The sequence below is a fragment of the Pseudophryne corroboree genome, chromosome 12 (assembly GCF_028390025.1).
Source record: "Pseudophryne corroboree isolate aPseCor3 chromosome 12, aPseCor3.hap2, whole genome shotgun sequence".
NCBI lineage: Eukaryota > Metazoa > Chordata > Amphibia > Anura > Myobatrachidae > Pseudophryne > Pseudophryne corroboree.
In genome coordinates this window covers 169778544-169800250 of record NC_086455.1, presented here as the reverse complement: position 1 = coordinate 169800250, position 21707 = coordinate 169778544, and positions in this window count along the sequence as shown.

Here is a 21707-nt window from a genome sequence, read left to right as displayed (position 1 = left end):
TACAAGTCCATAATTGGGTATTGTGTAATACATGGGACATTAAAGTAGAACACCATTAATATACTGTATATGATGCATCCAAACACACTCATATCTGTCCAAACACACCCATATCTGACCAAACACACCAATAGCTAACCAAACACACCCATATCTGACAAATAACACCCATATCTGACCAAACACACCCATATCTTTCCAAACACAACCATATCTGACCAAACACACCCATATCTGTTCAAACACAGCCATATCTGACCAAACACACCCATATCTGTCCAAACACAGCCATATCTGACAAAACACACCAATAGCTAACCAAACACACCCATATCTGTCCAAACACACCCATATCTGTCCAAACACGCCAATAGCTTACCAAACACACCCATATCTGACCAAAGACACCCATATCTGACCAAACACACTCATATCTGACCAAACACACCCATATTTGACCAAACACATCAATAGCTAACTAAACACACCCATAGCTGACCAAATCCATATCTGATTGAACACAACCACATCTGACCAAACACATATATATCTGTCCAACACACCCATATCTGACCCAACACACACACACACACACACACACACACACACACACCGATATCCGACCAAACACGCGCATATCTGATCAAGCCCATCCATATCTGCATAACACACCCATATCTGTCCCACACACCCATATCTGACCAAACACACACCAATATCTGATCAAACACACCCATATCATATCTGTCCAACACATCCATAACTGACTAAGCACACCCATATCTCTCCAAACACATATATATATTTGTCCAAACGCATTATTTGTTGCCAGTTATTTATATAGCACACACATATTCGGCAGCGCTTTACAGAGAATATTTGGCCATTCACATCAGTCCCTGCCCCAGTGGAGCTTACAGTCTATGGGGGACATTTACTAAGCAGTGATAAAAGTGGAGAAGTGAGCCAGTGGAGAAGCTGCCCATGGCAACCAATCAGCTGCTCTGTATACTTTTATAGTATGCAAATTATAAATGTTACGTCAATGATGATTAGTTGCCATGGGCAACTTCTCCACTTTTATCACTGCTTAGTAAATGTCCCCATAAATTCCCTATCACATGTACATGCGCACACTTACACACTAGGGTTCATTTTGTTTGGAGCCAATTAACCAGGATATTTTTGGAGAGTGGACGGAAACTGGAGTAGCCGGAGGAAACCCAAGCAAGCTCAGGGAGAATATACAAACTCCACACAGTTAGCTTTATGGTGGGAATCGAACCAATGACCCCAGTGCTGTGAGGCAGTAATGCTAACCATTACACCATCTGTGCTGCCTATGTATCTGACCAAATGCAGCAATATCTGAACAAACCCACCCATATCAGACCAAACACTCCCATAGAAACAACCCATCCTCTGGGAGACTATGAAGGACCAACATCATCAAACTTCTCCTAAATCTTGCTATGTTGCCTGACAATTGAGCGTTAGCACCCCATGCCTCTATTATCGCATTGGCCTGCTTCTGAGTTGGATGCAATGTTGATGTGTTACGCAGTAGAGCGGTTTTCTTGCTACTGTGAATGCATCTAAGTTGCACTGTCTATGTGTCTTGGTCGCCTTGCGGCGGCTGTCGCAGTGAGGATTTATTTGCAAGGTGATTGGAAGTCGAGGAGCATTTGTGGGACGTAACGGGGGAGTGGTGACTCAGTCACTGGCACGTTGCAACTGTTTCAGGGGCACAGCTTGCAACTGCGATCCTGTATGCAGTAAACATGGCTCTGGTTGTGCCTTCGTACATAAGCGGCAAATCTCTGGCACCTCCAGTGGGCGTCATCATACAAATCCCAGCACCTGCCGCATTTGCATACTATTGCACCGCTGCATCCTGAATTGCATCTTTGAAGTAGGCCCAGTGCTACAAGGTTGTTTCTCCCATCCTTTTTGTTCCCAGATTTTTGAGTCTATCGCCACATTCCTGTCTGTTCACTCTCTTCTCCACCATCATCAGTCTGGTTTCTGCCCCTCTCCATGCTGACAGTACTGCCACCACCATGGTCACCAATGACATCCTCACCACCATGTATTTATTTATCACAGGGCAAACAATATTTTACAATGTGGGTAACATTTACAGTGAAGTAAAATATTAGTTGTCGATGTTTTCCCTCAACAAAAAATTGTCCTCCACCATCCATGGTCTCTCTAAACCCACAGATCTTCTAAGCTGATCCTTCTCCTAACACTTAAATTCTCAACTGAAATATAGGGATACTGTATGTAACTCGGTCTTTCATCTACATACTCCCCGATTATCCTCCCCTGGAACAACCACTATTTCCCTCCTAACACTTTGGGACTGGGTGGGAATTCTAGTACTTAAAGAGGGAAAAACTCTGCTCCATTCATCAGAGATTGATTCCCTTACTTGTACCCAAAGTTCTATGAATCTTCAGATTAGACATTTCCGTCTTTCACATCCTCACTTTGAGGCTCTTATTGACCTATCCCCGCTCAAAACAGTTTGCCTTTGACCCCATATAAATATCTTATATCCTCAATATACAGCATATTGGGGCAGATGTACTACGCCTTGGACAATGATGAAGTGGAGAGAGATAGACTACCAACCCAACAGCCAGGGCCGTCTTAACAGCACAGTGGGCCCTGGGCAAAGCAATGCACTGGGGACCCTTCACACCCATTCATTGGAACCAATGAAAAAATAAATCATAACTTGCCCCACCTGCGGTTCTACACCTTCTCTCTACATGCTTCCATGCAGTGAATGGCTGTCAGCACTCTGATTGGTGGATAGCTCCAGCCATACACCAGTCAGCATTTACTGTCTGGCTGCAGGCTGGGAGACAAGTACAGTAGAGACTGCTGGCTTGTCGCTCTGATTGTGCGACTACCACCCCCCCCTGCTGGGAGGACCACTTTATCACTTAGGCTTAGTACATCGCCTCCTTTGTTCATTGCGTCATTTGACCCCCAAGTTCAACACTAGCAAAACTGTTAGATTTATAATACAGGTTGAGTCTCCCTTATCCAAAATGCTTGGGACCAGAGGTCTTTTGGATATCGGATTTTTCCGTATTTTGGAATAATTGCATACCATAATGAGATATCATGGTGATGGGACCTAAGTCTAAGCACAGAATGTATTTATGTTACATATACACCTTATATACACAGCCTGAAGGTAATTTAATACAATATATTTAATAACTAAGTTTGTGTACATTGAGCCATCAAAAAACAAAGGTTTCACTATCTCACTCTCACTCAGAAAAGTCCGTATTTCGGAATATTCCGTATTTCGGAATATTTGGATATGGGATACTCAACCTGTACCACCTATTAACAATACAGCGTATATGTACTTACATATGACCAACAGAAGTGTGCAATTGCCAAAACCCACAAAGACAAATGATCAATATCAAGGACAAAGCAAATAGCTCATTAATATAAAGGACATAAATGCTAACAGCTCATTAAACTAACCTACAGTACAGTATATGTGTACCCAATCAATTAATAGAACCACCCTATGTTCGTCCAGTATATTCAGTAGTATATGTAGGTCACCCAGTTCCCGTAATGCATTATTTAGCATAGGATATGCGCAAGGTAAGCTTTTGAGTCACGTGACATAGGGGTCTATTTACTAAGACTTTGATGGAGATAAGTCGCTGGAGCTAAAGTACCAGCCAATCAGCTCCTAACTGCCATGTTACAGGCTGTGTTTGAAAAATGACAATTAGGAGCTTATTGGCTGGTACTTTATCTACAGCGACTATGGGGGTCATTCCGAGTTGATCGCTCGCTAGCTAGTTTTAGCAGCCGTGCAAACGCTATGCCGCCGCCCACTGGGGAGTGTATTTTAGCTTAGCAGAAGTGCGAACGCTTGTGCAGCCGAGCTCTGCAAAAACAATTTGTGCAGTTTCTGAGTAGCTCTGAACCTACTCAGCTCTTGCGATCACTTCAGCCTATTCCTGTCCGGATTTGATGTCATACACCCGCCCAGCGAACGCCCAGCCACGCCTGTTTTTCCAGACACGCCTGCGTTTTTGCAAACACTCCCTGAAAACGGTCAGTTGACACCCAGTAACGCCCCCTTCCTGTCAATCTTCTTGTAGCCGCCAGAGCGAAGGAAAACTTTGCTAGAACCTGAGCACAACCACAAAGAGCTTTGTACCCGTACGACGCGCGTGCGCATTGCGGGGCATATGCATGCGCAGAAATGACATTTTTTCACCTGATCGCTGCGCTGCGAAAATCGACAGCGAGCGATCAGCTCAGAATGACCCCCTTTATCTCCATCCAAGGCTTAGTAAATAGACCCCAGAGTTTGATAAAGACTGGTCATTGCCTGACAATGGCTGTAATTCAAATCAGCTTTCACTCTATTAATAAACCCACTAGATACAATTATAATAATTGTTTAAAAAAATTATAAATAATAAGCGTAAGAAATGTTGATAAGTCTGGTATAATTATTGTGAGAGAAGGAGTCTTGTGAAGCACAATCATAATATATTATCATTATACAGGTTGAGTATCCCATATCCAAATATTCAGAAATACGGATTATTCCGAATTACGGAATTTTTTTCGTGAGAGTGAGATAGTGAAACCTTTGTTTTCTGAAGGTCAATGTCCACAAACTTTGTTCAATACACAAAGTTATTAAAAATATTGTATTAAATGACCTTCAGGCTGTGTGTATAAGGTGTATATGAAACATAAATGCATTCTGTGCTTAGACTTAGGTCCCATCACCATGATATCTCATTATGGTATGCAATTATTCCAAAATACGGAAAAATCCGATATCCAAAATTCTTCCGGTCCCAAGCGTTTTGGATAAGGGATACTCAACCTGTAATAGTAGTTTCCTTTCCCTTTCCTATTTATTTTCCTATCTGTTGGCTACAAACAGACTGTTTATCTGCATGGTTTAGTTTAGCTGTTTATATGATTACTTGTTGCCGTTGGCAATTTCATCACTGGTCCATTTCTCCACTTTTCACTGCTTGATACATGTTTGGTAATGTAGCACCTCTTATAAACTGGGGTGCACATAATGTTTATTCTCATATTCTTATAAGTCATCATTTTGCACCATCAGCGGTGTATTAGTTACCACGGAACCTGTATTGCGCTCAAGTAGTGGAATTTCCTCCGTTTTCACACCTGATAACCTAAAATATCACAATTCCACAATATACCCAAATAGATTAAGTGTTAGGCGCCGGGGTCCGCTCGTCGGTGCGGCCCGGCGTCTAGCAACCAGGGACGCCGTACGCGGACAGCCGCCGGCTCCCTGGCAACGCTGGACGCCGCCGCACGGACCCTAGCAACGGGGACGCCACTGACGGACCGCGTTCCCCGTTGCTGGGTCCAGGGTTTAATGAACCTACACCTGTTTCCTGGCCGTGCAGCAAGGCAGCTGCACGGCATGTAGGTAATTAGCCCTGTCAGCACCTGATTGGAGGACTCCTGTTCATATGCACTCTCAGGGCTTCTCACAGACGCCGGTAATAGCTTCCTGCATGCTGTCTCTGTTTGCTGAGAGTCTGTTCCAGTCTTGCTGTATCCGGTCATTCCAGTATTCGGAAGTCCTGAACTCGGAAGTTGTCATCTTATTCCTGGAGTCCTGACTAATCACCGTATAACATCCAGTGGTGTTCGTGAGTCGCGGCTTTGCCGTGTGTTGCGGCTTGTCCGCTTTATTATTTATTATTTGTGTTTTGGAGCATTTCGCGGAGGGTTCCGCTTCCACAGGTCCACTCTGGTATCCAGCGGTGCTGGGTAGGAGTATTGGACAAGTGGATTTTGGTTGTCCTTTTCCCTGGCGGGTTTCCGCACATACTTCAGGTTTTGTTAGTTAGCTTGTTGCCCCTGGCCTGTTGTCAGTCAGAGGTCCTCTTGTTATCATCCTGCCTCGGATTTCCCTTTGTCTCTGTCACGATCCGGGTATCTGGACGCCATTTCTTACCCATCAGATGCCTCCTAAGGCTGGCTCAGCGCTCCAGGACCGGATCCCATCTGTTATCCTGATGTGTACATTCCTGTATCCTCTCCTGTCACTCTGGGACGCTGTCACAGTAAACGCCATATTACACCTGGCATGGCGTCTCCCGCGGCCTCCGCCGCCGTCCCTGAACTTCTGCATGCAGAGTGTCTGAGTGGCGATTACGTCAGCCGCGGCCTCCGCTGTGTCCGCGTGGTTGGATGTGCATCTGTCAGCCTGGCGCCTCCTGTCTCCGGTGGCCGGCACCGCCATTACTGTTTTCATTTCCACATGGATTACAAACCAAACTTCCCTCCAAGTGTCTGCATGGGCGCAGCCATCTTGGATTCTGTCAGCTGATCATTTCCACCAATCTGTTCTCAGTATTGATAATCTGCATAATTGCCTAGCCAATCCCTTCCTTGCTGCAGGTATAAATACACTGTGCCTGAGCAAGGAAGGCGTCAGTGCTTTGGTTGTCAAACCTAGTTCCTGTTTGTCTCTCTCCTGTGATTGTCTTCCAGGTTCCAGCTCCTGTCTCAAGACTTCCACCATAGAGACCCGCACCAGCATTCCACCTGCGGTGTAGCCTGACTCTCCAATCCATTGTGGATTCATCTGTTTCCAGCTACAACATTACCTGCTTCCAGCTCAGCTTCCAGCAGAGTACAGCTTCCCTTAAAGGGCCGGTGTCCTTTCTACACTTTACCACTCTCCACCGGTATTATTATTTCTCCGCTCTCAAGTTCTACATTTCAGTTCATATTTCATCGCTCCCAAGTTCATTTATTATTTGACTGGTTTCAGCCAGTATCCACTCCGTGCTAACAACAGTCTGGTTCCAGCCAGTATCCACAGCAGCTGTTTTATCTTCAGCAACCCAGCTTTTCCTGGAACACCAGCTGGCACAATCCTGGGTTATCTCCATTGCTACAGTCGGGCCTGGTAAGGACTTTCCATCTAGAAGATCATAAGAACTATCTCACACTACCAGTGCCCTGTGGCTCCTGCCATCCTGTAGTACCCAGGAACTGTATTTATTCTTTGCTGACTTTTACGTTTTCTTTTACTGCTGCTGTGTTGCGGAGTTGTCATAATAAACATCATTGACTTTTTATCCAAGTTGTCGTGGTCACGCCTTCGGGCAGTTATTATTCATGTTACTTACATGTCCAGGGGTCTGATACAACCTCCCAGGTTCCGGTACATCTCAGCCCCTACAACTGAGGCTGCCTTCCGTCAGCTCAGGCCCTCAGTTGTGACAGTAAGCACTGACCTAATGAATCCAGCCGGAGACCAGGATCAAGCGGCCAGGCCGATGCAAGAACTGGCAGCCCGACTAGAACATCAGGAGGCTGCACAGGGCCACATCATCCGCTGTCTCCAGGATCTCTCTACTCGGCTGGATGGGATTCAGACAACTCTCCGTGGATCATGCGCGTCTGGTGCGTCAACCACAGTGACTCCAGCTATAACCCCACCCACCTTACCCATTTCTGCTCCACGTCTTCATCTTCCAACGCCAGCAAAATTTGACGGATCTCCAAGATTTTGCAGGGGATTTCTCAACCAGTGTGAGATTCAGTTTGAGCTACAACCTGGCAATTTTCCCAGTGACCGTACAAAAATTGCCTACATTATTTCTCTTCTCAGTGGCTCAGCCCTTGATTGGGCATCACCGTTATGGGAGAGGTCCGACACCCTGCTATCTTCCTACACTGCCTTCGTGTCAACATTCAGGCGCATCTTCGACGAGCCAGGCCGGGTAACCTCAGCTTCATCCGAGATTCTCCGTTTACGCCAGGGGTCACGTACTGTAGGACAATATCTGATACAGTTCCAGATCCTGGCATCCGAACTGGCATGGAACGACGAGGCCCTGTATGCTGCATTCTGGCATGGCTTATCTGAGCGTATTAAAGATGAGTTAGCTACCAGAGACTTACCTTCTAAGTTAGATGAGCTAATCTCACTCTGCACGAAAGTTGATTTACGTTTCAGAGAGAGAGCAACTGAGCGTGGAAGATCATCTGCTCCAAAATCTTCTGCTCCTCCTCCTCGTCAACTGTCACCATCTAAAGATGAGCCCATGCAACTTGGCCGTTCCCGTTTAACTCCTGCTGAGCGCCGAAGACGTCTCTCCGAGTTTCTCTGTCTCTATTGTGCAGCTCCGTCTCACACCATTAATGCCTGTCCCAAACGTCCGGGAAACTCCAAATCCTAGCTCGCCAAGGAGAGGGCCGGCTAGGAGTAATGATCTCCTCTCCATCTCCTCAAGATTGTAATCTCCCAGTCTCGCTTCAAGTTGCTCAACGTTATCGGAACGTCATTGCCCTCCTTGATTCCGGAGCAGCTGGGAACTTTATTACCGAAGCCTATGTTAAACGGTGGTCCCTACCCACCGAGAGACTTCCTTCGTCCATTTCTTTAACTGCCGTGGATGGCAGCAAAATTTTTGATGCAGTTATTTCTTTAAGGACTCTACCAGTTCGTCTGAGAGTGGGAGTTCTTCATTCCGAACTTATTTCACTTTTAGTGATTCCAAGAGCCACACATCCTGTGGTCCTGGGCCTTCCATGGCTCCGTCTTCACAATCCTACAATTGATTGGACGACTACGCAAATCCTGGCATGGGGTTCCTCCTGTGCTGAGACATGTTTGTTTAAAGTATTGCCTGTCTGTTCTTCCTCCCCCAGGTCGTCTGATGTTCCACCTCCTCCATATCAAGATTTCACGGATGTGTTCAGTAAAGCTTCTGCTGATATCCTTCCTCCTCATAGAGAATGGGACTGTCCGATTGATCTCGTTCCAGGGAAGGTTCCACCTCGAGGCCGAACTTATCCGTTGTCTCTGCCTGAGACGCATTCTATGGAGGAATATATTAAAGAGAACCTAGCAAAGGGGTTCATTCGACCTTCTTCTTCTCCAGCCGGCGCAGGCTTCTTTTTTGTAAAAAAGAAAGATGGTGGTCTGCGGCCGTGCATCGACTACAGAGGTTTGAACGACATTACCATCAAGAACCGTTATCCTTTACCCCTGATTACTGAGCTCTTTGACAGAGTTAGCGGAGCTACCATCTTTACAAAGCTGGACTTGCGAGGTGCATACAATCTCATCCGGATCCGTGAGGGTGACGAGTGGAAGACCGCCTTTAACACCCGTGACGGACATTATGAGTACCTCGTCATGCCCTTCGGATTGAGCAATGCTCCAGCTGTCTTCCAGCATTTTGTCAATGAGATCTTCAGAGACATTCTATACCGTCATGTCGTGGTCTATCTAGACGATATCCTCATTTTTGCCAACGATTTAGAGGAACATCGTTTTTGGGTTAAAGAGGTTCTGTCCCGTCTCCGTGTCAATCATCTCTATTGCAAATTAGAAAAATGCGTCTTTGAAGTCAAGTCCATTCCGTTTCTAGGGTACATTGTGTCCGGTTCCGGACTAGAGATAGATCCTGAGAAACTACAAGCAATCCAAAATTGGCCGGTACCCTTAACCCTCAAAGGGGTCCAGAGGTTCTTAGGGTTCGCCAACTATTACCGAAAGTTTATACGAGACTTTTCCACCATTGTGGCGCCTATTACTGCTTTCACTAAGAAGGGTGCTAACCCGTCCAAGTGGTCTGAAGAAGCCATGCAAGCATTTCATCTTTTAAAACAAAGGTTCATCTCTGCGCCTGTTCTGAAACAGCCTGACATCGACTCTCCTTACATCTTAGAGGTGGATGCCTCCTCCGTTGGAGTAGGAGCGGTGTTATCTCAGAGGGCTAAAGATGGCCATTTACACCCTTGCAGTTTCTTCTCCCAGAAGTTCTCCCCAGCTGAGCGCAACTATGCCATTGGCGACCAGGAGTTGCTAGCCATCAAGCTCGCTCTAGAAGAGTGGAGGTATCTGTTGGAGGGAGCTTCTCATTCAATCACCATACTTACAGACCACAAGAACCTTTTATACCTGAAGGGCGCACAATGTCTCAACCCTCGTCAGGCCAGATGGGCACTTTTCTTTTCCAGGTTCGACTTTAAACTCCAGTTCTGTCCGGGCTCTCAGAATCGCAAGGCCGATGCCCTTTCCCGCTCATGGGAGCAAGAAAATGAGTCAGAGTCTTCAGACAAGCATCCTATTATAAATCCGTTGGCATTCTCCACGGTAGGGATGGACTCTACGCCCCCATCAGGGAAAAGTTTTGTGAAGCCGATGCTAAGGAAGAAGCTCATGCATTGGGCCCATGCTTCCCGTTTTGCCGGACATACAGGTATCCAAAAAACCCTGGAGTTTATCTCTAGGTCCTATTGGTGGCCAACTCTGAAAAAGGACGTCTTGGAGTTTATTGCATCTTGCCCAAAGTGTGCCCAACATAAAGTATCCCGCCAGTCGCCTGCGGGGCAACTGGTTCCACTATCCGTTCCCCGTCGACCATGGACCCACTTGTCGATGGATTTCATTACAGACTTACCCATGTGCAACAAGTTCAATACCATCTGGGTGGTAGTTGACCGGTTCACCAAGATGGCACACTTCATTCCTCTCACCGGTCTTCCGTCAGCTTCCAAGTTGGCTCAAGTATTCATACAAGAGATCTTCCGACTCCACGGTCTTCCTGAAGAAATTATCTCAGATCGAGGAGTTCAATTCACAGCCAAATTCTGGCGAAGTTTATGTCAAGTCCTCCAAGTCAAGCTAAAGTTTTCCACGGCTTACCATCCTCAGACCAATGGTCAAACCGAGAGGGTGAATCAGGACTTGGAGGCCTTCCTCCGCATCTATGTGTCCTCCTCTCAAGATGACTGGGTTCAATTACTTCCCTGGGCCGAGTTCTGTCATAACAACCAGTATCATTCTTCATCTGCTTCAACACCATTCTTCACTAACTTTGGATTCCACCCTAAAGTCCCTGAGTTCCAACCGCTTCCAGCAACTTCTGTTCCCGCAGTGGATATCACCTTGCATCAGTTTGCCAATATCTGGAAGAGCGTACGATCAGCTCTGCTCAAGGCATCGTTCAGGTACAAGAAGTTTGCGGATAAGAAGCGTCGAGCAGTTCCTGCTCTCAAGGTGGGTGATCGGGTATGGTTATCCACGAAGAATTTGAGGTTACGAGTTCCCAGTATGAAGTTTGCACCTCGCTATATCGGTCCTTTCAAGATTGAACAAGTCATCAATCCTGTTGCTTACAGACTCCAGTTGCCTCCCTTCTTAAAAATACCCAGGACATTCCATGTTTCCCTGTTGAAACCGCTGATCTTGAATCGGTTTCATTCCTCACTTCCTCCAACTCCGAAAGTCCAAACTCAACGAGGCGTTGAGTATGAAGTGGCCAAGATCCTGGACTCACGTCACCGTTACGGTCAACTACAATATCTTATTGACTGGAAGGGTTATGGTCCTGAGGAACGTTCATGGACCAATGCTTCTGATGTCCATGCTCCTGCCTTGGTCCGGAGATTCCATTCCAAGTTTCCTCAAAAGCCAAAGAAGTGTCCTGGGGCCACTCCTAAAGGGGGGGGTGCTGTCACGATCCGGGTATCTGGACGCCATTTCTTACCCATCAGATGCCTCCTAAGGCTGGCTCAGCGCTCCAGGACCGGATCCCATCTGTTATCCTGATGTGTACATTCCTGTATCCTCTCCTGTCACTCTGGGACGCTGTCACAGTAAACGCCATATTACACCTGGCATGGCGTCTCCCGCGGCCTCCGCCGCCGTCCCTGAACTTCTGCATGCAGAGTGTCTGAGTGGCGATTACGTCAGCCGCGGCCTCCGCTGTGTCCGCGTGGTTGGATGTGCATCTGTCAGCCTGGCGCCTCCTGTCTCCGGTGGCCGGCGCCGCCATTACTGTTTTCATTTCCACATGGATTACAAACCAAACTTCCCTCCAAGTGTCTGCATGGGCGCAGCCATCTTGGATTCTGTCAGCTGATCATTTCCACCAATCTGTTCTCAGTATTGATAATCTGCATAATTGCCTAGCCAATCCCTTCCTTGCTGCAGGTATAAATACACTGTGCCTGAGCAAGGAAGGCGTCAGTGCTTTGGTTGTCAAACCTAGTTCCTGTTTGTCTCTCTCCTGTGATTGTCTTCCAGGTTCCAGCTCCTGTCTCAAGACTTCCACCATAGAGACCCGCACCAGCATTCCACCTGCGGTGTAGCCTGACTCTCCAATCCATTGTGGATTCATCTGTTTCCAGCTACAACATTACCTGCTTCCAGCTCAGCTTCCAGCAGAGTACAGCTTCCCTTAAAGGGCCGGTGTCCTTTCTACACTTTACCACTCTCCACCGGTATTATTATTTCTCCGCTCTCAAGTTCTACATTTCAGTTCATATTTCATCGCTCCCAAGTTCATTTATTATTTGACTGGTTTCAGCCAGTATCCACTCCGTGCTAACAACAGTCTGGTTCCAGCCAGTATCCACAGCAGCTGTTTTATCTTCAGCAACCCAGCTTTTCCTGGAACACCAGCTGGCACAATCCTGGGTTATCTCCATTGCTACAGTCGGGCCTGGTAAGGACTTTCCATCTAGAAGATCATAAGAACTATCTCACACTACCAGTGCCCTGTGGCTCCTGCCATCCTGTAGTACCCAGGAACTGTATTTATTCTTTGCTGACTTTTACGTTTTCTTTTACTGCTGCTGTGTTGCGGAGTTGTCATAATAAACATCATTGACTTTTTATCCAAGTTGTCGTGGTCACGCCTTCGGGCAGTTATTATTCATGTTACTTACATGTCCAGGGGTCTGATACAACCTCCCAGGTTCCGGTACATCTCAGCCCCTACAACTGAGGCTGCCTTCCGTCAGCTCAGGCCCTCAGTTGTGACAGTCTCTCACTAAGACCGGGGGGCACCGGAGTTGGGCAGACATAATCCGCCCTTCAAACGTGGCTGCCAGGGGCTCAAGAAACCATAGTCTCGCAGGGGATTTCCGATAGCACGGGTGAGACAATAGAGTTAGGGCGCCAGGGGCAACTAGTCTTTCCTGCTCCCGTTACCTGCATTTCATTCCAGCGCTCTGGTCCTTGTCATAAAATCTCCTCCGGTCAGGAGTGCTGGAATCATAACATTATTACCGGCCATACCAAAACTTAAAATTAAACGGAGTTTAATTTTTTCTTATTCAGTTTTTGTAAGAAATTGTCGGCCTCATGAATCCAACAGGGTTAGGACCAAATCCTGGTCAGCTCTTAGTCAGTCAGATTCAAGAACTTACTCAGATGGTTCAGGATCTTTCCCTTCGGGTGAAGTCGCAGGAAGATCTTTTACGAACTTCCCCGAGGGTAGTTCCTGAACCAAAAATGCATTTGCCTGACCGTTTTTCTGGTGATAGAAAAGAGTTTTTTAATTTTAAAGAATCCTGTAAACTTTATTTTCGTTTAAGACCGATCTCCTCGGGTACTGAATCTCAGCGGGTCGGGATTATTATTTCTTTGCTCCAGGGGGATCCCCAGACTTGGGCATTTGGTTTAAAAGCAGATGATCCGGTGTTTTTGTCAGTAGACGCTTTTTTGGGGTCTTTAGGACTGTTATATGATGACCCTGATAGAGAGGCATCCGCTGAAGGTCAATTGCGCGCTCTCAGACAGGGTAGGAATCCTGCAGAGGTTTATTGTACGGAGTTTCGCCGGTGGTCGAACGACTGTGGCTGGAATGACCCAGCCCTGCGCAGTCAGTTTCGCCTCGGCTTATCAGAATCTATTAAAGACAGTCTCCTCCAGTATTCCGCTCCTGAGACTCTCGATAAACTCATGGAGCTTTCTATTAAGATTGATCGTCGTCTCAGAGAGCGGAAGGCTGAAAAAGGAGCATCGGTCAGGTCATCTCCATGTGTATATTCCATCCCTGAGGACATAGAGGAGCCCATGCAGATGGGTCTCTCCCGGTTGTCTCCTGAAGAGAGAGCCAGAAGGCAAAACTCTGGTCTTTGTTTGTACTGTGGGGGTAAGGGACATTTTGCTCGTAATTGTCCGAATAAGTCGGGAAACGCCTTGACCAGGTGAATTGTGAGGGGGTTCACCTAGGTCTGCAGCTTATCTCCTCGAATAACTCCCTTTTAGTCCCAGCTAAGGTTTCCTTTGGCAGCCTCAGTTCCTCGGTTCCTCGGTTCCTCAGTTCCTCGGCTTTTGTCGACAGTGTAGCCGCAGGAAACTTTATGGATTTAACTTGGGCTAAGGCCTTAGGCATTCCTCAGTTATCTTTGGGTAGGTGTGTCACCATGCATGGCTTAGATGGGAGTCCACTGTCCAATGGGGTTATTTCCCTCTGTACACCCCCTGTACTACTTACGGTAGGAGCTCTTCATTCTGAAAAAATCGAGTTCTTCCTTACCCATTGCCCAGCAGTTCCAGTGGTTCTGGGTCACCCTTGGCTGGCCTTTCACAATCCCACCATTGATTGGCGGTCAGGGGAGATTTCTCAATGGGGTGCCCTCTGTGATAAGGAATGTATTTAGTTTCCAGTCAGAATAGCTGCTGCCATTCCTGAACTCATTCCCGTGGAGTACCAGGAGTTTGCTGATGTGTTCTCCAAGGGCAATGCAGACATTCTGCCTCCCCATCGGCCTTATGATTGCGCCATTGAGCTAATTCCTGGTGCCGCATTGCCAAAGGGAAGGTTATATGCTTTATCCGGGCCAGAAACTGCGGCCATGAATGACTATGTTAAAGAGAGCCTAGGGAAAGGATTTATTAGGCCATCTAAATCTCCTTTAAGTGCAGGCTTCTTCTTTGTGGAGAAAAAGGATGGCTCGCTCAGACCTTGCATTGACTATAGAGCCCTAAATAAAATCTCAGTTAAAAATACTTATCCTCTGCCGCTGATTTCTGTCCTCTTTGATCAGCTGCGTTCGGCTGTGATTTTTTCCAAAATTGATCTTAGAGGAGCGTATAACCTCATCCGAATCAGGTCCGGAGATGAGTGGAAGACAGCCTTCAGTACTCAGTCGGGTCACTACGAGTACCTAGTGATGCCGTTCGGCTTGTCTAACGCTCCAGCAGTTTTCCAGGACCTCATTAACGATGTGCTCCGTGACTTCCTAGGGAAATTCGTGGTCGTTTACTTAGACGACATCCTGATTTATTCTGACTCTATTGAACAACATGTTACCCAGGTGCGTCAGGTTCTTCAAAAGTTACGTGAGAATCATCTATATGCCAAACTGGAAAAATGCGAGTTTTATGTCACGGAGGTATCTTTTTTAGGGTACATTATTTCCCCTCGGGGATTTTTCATGGAACCAAAGAAGCTCCAGGCCATCCTTAGTTGGGCGCAACCCACCAATTTAAAAGCAATTCAGCGCTTTTTAGTGTTTGCGAATTATTACAGGAGGTTCATTCATTCTTTTTCCGACCTGGTTGCTCCCATTGTGGCCCTGACAAAGAAAGGAGCGGATCCTACCAACTGGTCGCGTGAAGCGGAGTTGTCCTTTCGGGCCTTGAAACAAGCTTTTGTCTCGGCTCCAGTCCTCAGACATCCCAATCCAGGATTGCCCTTCGTTGTGGAGGTTGATGCCTCGGAGGTTGGAGTAGGGGCTATACTATCTCAAAAGGATCCAGAGTCTCTGGAACTACATCCTTGTGCTTTTATGTCCAGGAAATTCTCCTCCGCTGAATCCAACTATGACGTTGGTAACCGGGAATTACTGGCAATAAAATGGGCTTTCGAGGAGTGGAGGCATTGGCTGGAGGGAGCAACACATACCATTTCAGTATTGACTGACCATAAGAATCTGCAATACATCGAATCAGCTAAGCGGCTGAATGCCCGGCAGGCTCGTTGGGCTTTGTTCTTTACTCGTTTCAAATTTATTATAACTTTCAGGCCAGGTTCCAAGAATACCAAGGCAGATGCTCTGTCACGCAGTTTTCTTCCGGTTCATGATAACAGTCCTGTTACTCCCATACTTCCATCTTCAGTCATTTGGGCAGGCCTCACACAAGATTTATTTACCCAGTTAAAACAGCTTCAACACCAAACTCCTGGAAATACTCCTGCTGGTCGTCTTTACGTCCCTGAGTTCTTGAGAGCTACTGTTTTGACTGAGTTCCATGATAACAAAGTTTCCGGGCATCCAGGGATCTCTAAGACATTGGAGTTAGTCTCCCGCTCAGTATGGTGGCCTGGTCTTTCTAAAGACGTTAAGGAGTTTGTTTCTTCATGTCAGGTTTGTGCACAGCATAAGGTTCCCCGTTCCTTGCCTATCGGGCAACTTATGCCCTTGAATGTCCCTCTTAGGCCATGGTCTCATATTTCCATGGATTTTGTGGTGGACCTTCCCCTTTCAGCTGGATGCAGAGTCATTTGGGTGGTAGTAGACCGTTTTAGCAAGATGGCACATTTCATTGCCCTTCCCCGACTGCCATCTGCCCAAGGATTGGCAGTGTTGTTTCTCCGCCATGTTTTCAGACTTCATGGGTTGCCCACTGATATTGTTTCTGATCGGGGTCCACAATTCATTGCACAATTCTGGAAGTGTTTTTGTGCTTCATTAAAGATGAGATTGTCATTAACATCTGGTTACCACCCACAGTCCAACGGGCAAACCGAGCGAGTTAACCAATCATTGAAACAGTATTTGCGTTTGTACTCAGCCAAACTCCAGAATGATTGGTCCGAGTTTCTTCCATTGGCGGAGTTTGCTTACAATAATTCTTGTCATTCCTCCACCAACGTGTCTCCATTCTTTTCAGTTTTTGGTTTTCACCCCAGAGCTAATTCTTTTTTTCAACATTCCTCAGTTTCCTCGCTAACCTTAACCTCCCATCTCAGAGCCATTTGGAAAAAAGTGCACCTTGCTCTCAGAAAAGCGGCCTTTCGAGAGAAAAAAATTTCTGACCGGCTTGCAATTTTAAGGTGGGAGATAGGGTATGGTTGTCGACTCGTAACATTAGACTTCGACAATCTTCAGCTAGGTTGGGACTCAAATTTATTGGACCATTTCATATCATTAAAAAAGTTAACCCAGTTGCTTTCCGGTTACGTTTACCAAAATCTCTTCGGATTGGTAATACGTTTCATTGCTCCCTGTTGAAGCCATACATTTCTTCCAATAAATTTCCTCGGAAGATCTCTCAGGGAAGATCTCCAGTGGATGTACAGGGACAACAGGAGTTCCTGGTGGAGAAGGTTCTCGATTCCAAGTTGTCCAGGGGCCGGCTTTATTTTCTGGTTCACTGGAGAGGTTATGGTCCAGAGGAAAGGTCCTGGGTCCTGGATAAGGATCTTCATGCCCCAAGGCTCAAGAGGGCATTTTTTCAGGAATTTCCTTGGAAGCCTGGCTTTAGGGGTTCCTTGACCCCTCTTCAAGGGGGGAGTACTGTTAGGCGCCGGGGTCCGCTCGTCGGTGCGGCCCGGCGCCTAGCAACCAGGGACGCCGTACGCGGACAGCCGCCGGCTCCCTGGCAACGCTGGACGCCGGGCGCACTGAGCCGCACGGACCCTAGCAACGGGGACGCCACTGACGGACCGCGTTCCCCGTTGCTGGGTCCAGGGTTTAATGAACCTACACCTGTTTCCTGGCCGTGCAGCAAGGCAGCTGCACGGCATGTAGGTAATTAGCCCTGTCAGCACCTGATTGTTCATATGCACTCTCAGGGCTTCTCACAGACGCCGGTAATAGCTTCCTGCATGCTGTCTCTGTTTGCTGAGAGTCTGTTCCAGTCTTGCTGTATCCGGTCATTCCAGTATTCGTAAGTCCTGAACTCGGAAGTTGTCATCTTATTCCTGGAGTCCTGACTAATCACCGTATAACATCCAGTGGTGTTCGTGAGTCGCGGCTTTGCCGTGTGTTGCGGCTTGTCCGCTTTATTATTTATTATTTGTGTTTTGGAGCATTTCGCGGAGGGTTCCGCTTCCACAGGTCCACTCTGGTATCCAGCGGTGCTGGGTAGGAGAACTGGACAAGTGGATTTTGGTTGTCCTTTTCCCTGGCGGGTTTCCGCACATACTTCAGGTTTTGTTAGTTAGCTTGTTGCCCCTGGCCTGTTGTCAGTCAGAGGTCCTCTTGTTATCATCCTGCCTCGGATTTCCCTTTGTCTCTCACTAAGACCGGGGGGCACCGGAGTTGGGCAGACATAATCCGCCCTTCAAACGTGGCTGCCAGGGGCTCAAGAAACCATAGTCTCGCAGGGGATTTCCGATAGCACGGGTGAGACAATAGAGTTAGGGCGCCAGGGGCAACTAGTCTTTCCTGCTCCCGTTACCTGCATTTCATTCCAGCGCTCTGGTCCTTGTCATAAAATCTCCTCCGGTCAGGAGTGCTGGAATCATAACATTAAGTTGACATTTAGCTATAACACATATTTCAACCAAAAGTGTTCATTTACATCATAGGCATGGCCAGACTGGCGCACAGGGGTACAAGGGGGGTGGGGGTGGTACTGGAGGCAGTCCACACAGCCAAGATGGATGTGATGCCATGGATACAGATAAAGGGGGACATTTACTAAGCAGTGATAAGAGCGGAGAAGTGAGCCAGTGGAGAAGTTGCCCCATCAACCAATCAGCAGCTCTGTATAATTGTATAGTATGCATATTATAGATGTTACGTCAATGCTGATTGGTTGCCAGGTGCAACTTCTCCACTGGCTCACTTCTCTGCTCTTATCACTGCTTAGTAAATGTCCCCCTTAGAGTTTAACCCTCCAATTTGTTTTGCAAGGTCATACCCCCCCTTCTGGTGGACTTTTTTGGGCTCGTCAACACCATTACCCTGCTGGATATATAAAAACATAAACATAAAGGCGGCGACTGTCTCCGAGTGCCACCTTCATCCTGTTCGGAGACTGTGTGCTCCTTATGGGGAAGGCAATAGACAAGGCTTGCTACATGACAGTGAGGGAAGAAGGTCTTATGGACCAATGAATCAAACGTTGAGATCTTTGGTTCATCACGTGGGGTTTTTGTACCCATTGAGAAGATGAAAGGTTGGTTCCCCAGTATGTGGAGTCTATTTATTAAGAAGCCGCCACTTTAAAGGTCAATGCTTTTAGTAATAAAACAGCCCACATTGTGCCAGTAAAAGAATCACCCTTTTAAATTTCGGCCTTCAACATACAGGGAAGCATCGGCTTCCTTAATAAACAACCCTTGTGACACCAATGTCAAACACAAAGGAGGCACGTCTCAAACAAGGATTTGCATTGGAGAAAGAATGCCACGGGTATGTTAAGCCATTACAGAAGGTGGTTAAAATTATTGTAAGGTTTAGTTTTTTTCATTTTCAGTTGGGTTTTTTTATGCTACAATGCTATAAATATTCTGTGTATATAGTATGTAAAGTTTCTAATCCCTTAAAATATATTTGACATTGCATTTTAATTTGCTGTGTAGGCGTAGGGGCCACATATTGTTCTGTTATGAGCCATTTTCTGCAGAATGAGGCTCACTGCAGTGTCCTTCAATGGTATTACTGACAGGAGATCTGTGTGTAGGAAACACTCGTCATAAAAATATCTGCAACTCTGATGAGCTCCTGAAACTTCTACTTACACAGTCACGTATAGAGGCTTATGCGTTAGAGGCAAAGGGGAAGGAGCAAATCTGCTACTTGACAAAACATATTGGATGCAAATTAACTTCCCCAGTGCAACATGGTTGTGCCAACCTGCAAATTTGCTTTTTTTATTTCCCCCCACCAGTTCTTTTGTATATCTTGTATATAAGCCAGAGGTTCTCAAACATAGGGCCTCATTCAGAGGTGATCGCAGCAGCAAAATCTTTCTCTAATGGGCAAAACCATGTGCACTGCAGGTGGGGCAGATATAACATGTTAGATTAGATTTGGGTGGGTTATATTGTTTCTGTGCAGGGTAAATACTGGCTGCTTTATTTTTACACTGCAATTTAGATTTCAGTTTGAACACACCCAACCCAAATCTAACTCTCTCTGCACATGTTACATCTACCCCACCTGCAGTGCACATGGTTTTGCCCATTAGAGAAAATTGTTGCTGCTACAATCAGGTCTGAATTAGGCCCATGGTCCTCAAGGCACCCCAATGGTCCAGGTTTTAGGTATATCCATGGCACAGCACAGACAGTTAAATCAAATTGACTGAGGTGCTAATTAAGTCACCTGTGGTGAAGCACGGATATACTTAAAGATGGAACGTTGCTGTGCCTTGAAGACCGCGTTTGAGAACCTCTGATATAAGCTAAAATGTATTTTAAAGGACTACAAGACCAAATATGCAGATTAGCTCTCTGTGGGCGATATCCAATGACTCTCGGTCATTGACTGCAGGTACAGGTTGAGTCTCCCTTATCCAAAATGCTTGGGACCAGAGGTATTTTGGATATGGGATTTTTCCGTATTTTGGGATAATTGCATCCCATAATGAGATATCATGGCGATGGGACCCAAGTCTAAGCACAGAATACATTTATGTTTCATATACACCTTATACACACAGCCTGGAGGTCATTTAATGCAATATTTTTAATAATTTTGTGCATTAAACAAAGTTTGTGTACACTGAGCCATCAGAAAACAAAGGTTTCACTCTCTCACTCTTAAAATTCTGTATTTTGGAATATTTGGATATGGGATACTCAACCTGTAATTGCAATTTCTTCTCCGGGGGCCACTGGCGTCACAAGGTGGGTGCGGCCCACACCCAGGTGTCACCTGCTGAGGGGTGACACCAAAGTGCCAGCTCCTGTTCAATGACAGGAGTCGGGTGCTGCACTGTAACATTACGTGCAGCAACCCGGCTTCACGCTAGTCTCCAGGGGCAGCCTGCACTTCCCGGACCCCCGGAGTGACGAAAATGCGGGTCGGGGCGCGAAATCATGCCGCCTCCTGCGAAACCACGCCCCTTCAGAGAGTCAATTTCTTAGTCACGCCTCCTCTGCGAAGCCACGCCCCCTTCGCAGCCGCGGCCGCACCGGGTGTAAAAGAGGTGAGTGACGCCAATTAGCCCCGATAAGCCGCCTCAGGCAGGTGAAACCAAACCTCTGAAAGCAGCCACGAAAACACACAGATTTCACCGAACCTGTGTGTTTTCGTGAGAAAATTGTATTGTATTGGATAGCCTGCAAAAAATATTGGTGAAACATTGGGAAAAATCGCCAAAATCGCTCAGTATTTCGCTCCAGATGTTTTACCGCAGGTAACTCCCCTATGCCTGCCACCATTCCCCACCCTTGCAGTTTGCTATTATAGACCATAGGTTCTGAAACTCAGTCCTCAGGACAGTCTCCTCACCAAATCACAAGTGCTCCACCTGGGGATCTTATAAAATGTGTCACTGAGTAATGACTACACCTGTGCACCTGCTGGGTGACCTTGAAAAGGTGAATTGTTTGGGGTCCTGACGACCACGTTTGAGAACCATTGTTATAGACCTTTTCATGGCCTCGTCTGGAAATGTATGTCATCCAGTGGATTAAATTAGCTTGCAAAGTACCCTTACACCCTCATATCTCTATAACTAGTACTCTCTCGGGATTGAGGTTTTTGACATTCAACTATTTAAGCCAATGGAAGAATGTTTTCTCTTTTAGGGGCCAGCAACACATTTGTAACATCCACAAATATACAGGTAAAGATTTCCAAGAGACTTACAAAATGTAACAGCATTGTCATGTCGCTGCCCTCCTGTAATAATCCCACGAGAAGGCGGACACTCCACATAGGGGGGGAATGAAGCTAGGAACGTAGGCGAACGTGTTACCAAATAA